This window comes from Zingiber officinale, chromosome 1A, assembly GCF_018446385.1.
Source record: "Zingiber officinale cultivar Zhangliang chromosome 1A, Zo_v1.1, whole genome shotgun sequence".
Lineage (NCBI taxonomy): Eukaryota > Viridiplantae > Streptophyta > Magnoliopsida > Zingiberales > Zingiberaceae > Zingiber > Zingiber officinale.
Window position 1 is genome coordinate 84,811,723 of NC_055987.1, and position 5,670 is coordinate 84,817,392.

A 5,670-nucleotide genomic window follows, 5' to 3' on the forward strand; every position below is an offset into this window, starting at 1 on the left:
GGCCTTGCTTCCAGATGTGGTCGTGCCATATCGGCTCGGGGCCCTCTTGGAGGCTGATGGATGGTCAGCGACCTCCGTTCGGTATGCCCAGCGGGTTCTGATGGTGCTTCTTTCCTTCGGGCCGCTTGAGTTTCCTCTATGTTGATATACTCGTTGGCCTTCTTTAGCATATGGTCATAATTGCGGGGTGGCTTCCTGATGAGCGATTGGAAGAAGTCCCCGTCGATGAGCCCTTGGGCGAAGGCGTGCATCATTATTTCGGACGAGACTGTGGGGATGTGCATGGCCGCCTGGTTAAAGCGTTGAATGTAGGTCCGAAGAGTCTCTCTCGGCCCTTGCTTCATAGAGAACAGACTGACGCTGGTCTTCTGATAGCGCCTGCTGCTCACGAAGTGGCAGAGGAAGGCCGTCTGGAAGTCCTTGAAGCTTTGAATCGATCCATCCGGCAACCTTCAAAACCAACGTTGTGCTGAGCCGGACAAAACAGTGAGGAAGACTCAGCACTTAACTCCATCCGTGTACTGATGAAGGGTTGCCGCATTGTCGAACTTGCCGAGGTGGTCGTCTGGGTCTTTCGATCCGTTGTACTCGCCGATTGCCAAGGGTGCATAGTGCCTCGGTAGAGGATCCTGCAGAATTACTTCGGAGAATTGGTGGTTGATCCGCTCGGGTGATGAGTCAGCTCGGGGAGCTTTGCCCTTTCTTACATCCCGAGCGGGAGCTTCGTCTGAGGAAGACCGGTCTCGATTCGCTTGCGTGATCTCAGAGGGTGTCTAGAACAAGGCCTGGTGGAATGGGATCGGCGCGGGTGGCGCCTCTGCTTGCGTACCAGTCAGACCTTTCTTTTGACCCCATATGAAGAGCTATTCCGGATTGTCTTCGTGCGCCACTCGGCCTCCAGATGCTGAAGTTACTTGTTGTGCCAGCTGCTCGGCTAGCGCCTTCTGTTGTTGCTCTATCATCTTGGTCGCTCGGGCCTGCACGAGCGCGTCAAGTTCTTCTTGAGAGAGCATCACAGTGTGTTGGCGTCCAACTTCTTCCATCTCATTGACTCGGATTCAGGTGCGTTCCCACAGATGTCGCCAATTTGATCCTGTCCGAGTGCTGAGTCGATGGACACTAGGGATGTGGCGCTCCTGATGACTGGTCGAAGACTCCCAAGATGTAGCTCCTTTTCCGCCGTGAACCTGCAAACACAACGCCGAGCCGAGGAGGGGTTCCCGGCGATGGTCCTCCAGCGCTCAAGTCAAATCTCCGGCAGAAAGATGTAGAGCAAAGAAGCGAGAACTATAGCTACAGTAATGAAGTGAGCATACCTCTGTCAAAGTCTGGGAGTCCTTATATAGGGCTCCCGAGAGGCGCGCGCACACTCCTCAAAGCATACCTGGAATGAATGTGTCAGAAAAGTATGTCCGACACCCTACCTTAATAGCACGAGCATATCTCTGACGTGACAGTGGAAGCTTCCACCGTACTGATGTGCGTAGATCTTATGATCATTTATGCATGTTTGGACGCACATCTACTTGTATTTCATAGCATATTCTTTGTTTATTGCACCCTATTTCTTTATAATGTCATACTTTCATTATATTTATTCGGAGATCTGCTCTTTGCTTGTTTTCTTGTTTACAGGACGTTATTTAGAGCAAAAATGGAGAAAAAGTGCACACAGGAGCTTGGGTCGTGCAAGGCCACACGGTCGTGTGGCCATGAGCATGTTCCGACCGTGCCAAATAGCACGACCGTGCTTGCAATCCAGAGATCAAGAGGGCTTTGGCCGTGTCGAATGGCACGGCCGTGCCAATCAACCCGTGGCCAAGCAGCACACGGCCGTGCCAAATGGCACGGCTGTGCCAACACTCCAGAGGGGAGGAAGGTCACGGCCGTGTGACTCCACACGGCCGTGTGACCTTGGCAGAGAAGTAGAAGGCCATGGCCGTTCAACCTTGCACGACCGTGTGACTCAATCCGAGAGGAAGCCGTGTGAGGTTGTGTGGATTCCACACGACCGTGTGATGAAGACCAATGTCCGTGCGGCGCCATACCCTAGCTTATAAAAGGGTTAAGAAACCTATTTCTGGATCATCTTTTGTTCGGGACTTCGTCCCTCCCATCGGGGAAAGCCGTCGAGCTTCATCCACTGCCGTCTCTTCACGATCCGTCCATCTCCGGAGCAAGGAAGCATCCCCAAGACATCGGAATCATCAAGCATCTCTTCTTCCTTTACTTCTAGGGTTGTAAGTATGCTTTTTTTATGTTCTAGGGTTGTTCTTCCCCCACAATGGAGTAGACTCCCTCTTCTAGGATTAGGGAGTATTTGTAATGCGATGAAGTTGTAGAACTATGTAGATTCACCTTGTTTCTATTCGATGACTTGTCAGTGTCTTGTTCATGCTTGTGTGACATGTTTATATTTTTATTCTTTGATTGATTGATGTGGAGGATCGTTGATTCCATAAAGGGGATACCTTAAAGCGTATTGACCAAGGTACCCTAGTGACAGGGGTAACCCTTTCATAAAGAGAGTGCTCTAGATCATATACCCGAGGGGCCCTAGTGACAAAGGTAACCCGTTCACGGACGTCTAGGACATTCTCTTGAAAAGAGAGGCAATTCCTCCGTAAGAAAGTAGGTAATCGTACCGAACCTCTACCCTTATCCTTATTGTTCTTTACTAGATATGTATCCCAGTGATCTACGAGGTGCCCTCGTGACACTTAGGGAACATCTCTACGTGATACTTAGGGATACTGGCCAATCTAACTTCCTATAAGAACATTGACATAGAGGATGAAAACTAAGCAATCTATGTAGTATCTCTTAGTATTATAATGAAATCGAAATCCTAGAATCCATCTCCCGAAGTTCATTCCATCCAAGATCAGTTCTTTCTTTTTCTCTCATCCTTCTCTTTCCCTTTTCAATCACCTTCGTTAGTTTGCAAACGCCAAAGCCAACTTTCGACCGTCTAGATAACTTACCTTGCGACATCTCTAGTGCTTAATCAACTGTCCCTGTGGATTCGATATTTTTATTACTGATGACAAAACCGTACACTTGCGGTTGCATAACAAGTTTTTGACGCCGTTGCTGGGGACTGTTCACATTAACATTAGTAGATTAGCAATTTAGTTAATCTAGACTTGTGAATAGTTTTTTGTTTTTCCATTTTCATAACTCAAAAAAAAATCTATATTTCCTTGTCTTTGAATTCTACAGCATTTTACTTATCTTTCATTTTTTTTTCCTTTTTTTAATTCTTCTCATAAATATTTTTTCTTAGATACCATGAGCGCTAACATGTTAAGCATGTCCTTAAGAGATTTCTCTGTGCCCATTTCTGCAAGATTTTTATCTCCCATTGTGCAACCTCATATTGAAGCAGAAAGTTTCCAACTAGACCCAGAGTTAATTTCCATGATACAAGGTCATAAATTTGGAGGAGAAGTATCAAAAAGTCCTTATCTGCACCTTGAGAGATTTTTAGAGCTTTGTGATATGGTGGACTATGAAGGAGTGTCAGCGGATGCAGTTCGATTGATGGCATTTCCTTTCAGTATCAAGGACAAAGCAAGGACTTGGTTATATTCTCTTCGTCCTCAAAGCATCACAAGTTGGGAACAATTGGAGCAGCGATTTCTGAATCATTTTTTCCCTCCAAGCAGAACAATCTACATGAGGAGTTGCATCACAAATTTTGTTCAAACAAAGGGAGAATCTTTATTTGAAGCATGGGACAGATTCAAGAGTCTACAAAGGCAGTGCCCTCACCATGGCTTGGAGAAATGGTTGATTCTACACATATTATATAGGGGAATTTCTTTTTTAGATAAGTGTTTGTTAGATTCATCAGCTGGAGGTTCATTTATGGACAAGAGTATAGAAGAAGCTTATACATTAATTGATCAAGTGACATTGAACCTCCATGGATGGTCAAGCAAAAGTTGGATGGAATCTCCCTCAGAAACTCAAGAAGTACAAGCCATATATACTAGAGAGCCTGTCAAACGAAATACAATTTAACCACCCAAGAATGTCGAAATTCGGAAGTCACAGAGTGAGGAGTTCACACATTTGGGGGCAAAGATTGAGAGCATAGTTTCAAAATGGTTCAAAGAAGATCCCCCTCCTACACAAATAAGATCTAGTGAAAAGTGTAATGATAGTAAGTTGAGGAGCGACAAGAATCATGAAGAACTTCTGAAAAATGACTTGTATAGAATTGAGGAGAAGAACAATAGAAGACCACATGAACTCAGTTCCATTATTCCAGGAGGTTCCCAAATGCCACAAGTACCTTTCCCTCAACGATTGATCAGACCATCACTAGACAAGCAATTTGAACCTCAGCCATATGCTCAACCATTCCAAAGACTTTCACTAAGGGTTCCTTTTCCACAAAGGCTAGTGGGGGCTAACGAAGATAAAGATCTTGGAAAATTCTGTGATACAAAAATGCTTGAGTGTAGATTTCTGGATGTATATGAAGATGAAGACTCTTCAGATGAGGAGTGTGATAATAATGCAGTGGATAACAAGTTTTTAGATCTCCCTCCAGATTTTATAGGATGTTATAGTGATATTGAATTTTCAGATGATGAATGTATTGAGGTAGATCAACGTCAAAATGCAAACGAAGTCAATGATCCTCCTATAGTTGATTCTCCTGTTGAAGATATAGACGTTGGTTTATTTTTTGATGCTTGTGTTGATAATGATGATTTGGAAGGAAGTGTAGGGAGCTGTGGTGTGGAAACAACATCTCAAGAATCACCTCCTTCATCCACACAACCTTCTGAGATTATGAGAGTTGCAAGGATTGAACATGTTGTGGACCAATGTGTAGGGACTTGTGCAATAAAAGCAAAGCCCCAAGAATCACTACTTTTAGAGCCACTTCCACCTGAGCTAGAACCAGAACAAATTCCTAATTTTGAAGAAGTCACATCCCATTGTTTAGAACTTTCAGGTACATCTCAACAATGCTATGTAAGTATTCTTAGTGGTCTTTTAGAAAATTTTATAGATGTACCTATAATTGATTTTATTGGATGTGATTCAATTTTTGATACATACTTAATTCATATTAATAAGGTTCTAGTTCCATCTAATATACCATGCTTGGGAGAAGTATGTTTTTCTTTTGGGTGTGCAGATTTTCATGGGGCCTATAATTGGAAGCTCGATCTAAACCGTCTTCGGCCTCCTGAAAGAATTTCTAAGAAGAAGAAGATGGAGAGAGTGATTCTTCACTTTTTGATGAAAGCTCCCTCCATAATAAGAGCCCTTGGTAAGAGGGTTCTAAAATATCTTACCCCTCCAAGAGCAAGATTTCGATAAATCTAATGAGGTGGTCGAGCTAATGACCTTAAACAAGCGCTTTTTGGGATGCAACCCAAGTTCATTTTCCTTGTTTTCTTTTATATCTGTAGTTCTTTCTTTATAATAAACATGTATCCTCTACTTAATTTTTATTGTCTATGTTCTTTTATAGGACTCAAAGATTAGGAGGAGTGCAACTACATGATGGAGAAGTTAATGACATGGATACTTGGCACGCATCATTTGGTAACTTCTCTTACTTTTAATCTCCTCCACTTTATTTTTAGTTTTCATTGGGACAATAAAAAGTTTATGTCTGGGGGGATGCATTAGATGCATTTGGTT

At 43.6% G+C, this 5,670-nt stretch overlaps 1 non-coding gene across 1 annotated transcript; it reads right to left on the reverse strand.

Moving 5' to 3' along the window:
• Window positions 1-3,676: 3,676 nt before the first annotated feature.
• On the reverse strand, window positions 3,677-3,782 carry LOC122039188. Its single transcript, XR_006128074.1, has one exon. It is a non-coding gene; the product is annotated as a small nucleolar RNA R71 (small nucleolar RNA).
• Between the last annotated feature and the right edge of the window lie 1,888 nt (window positions 3,783-5,670).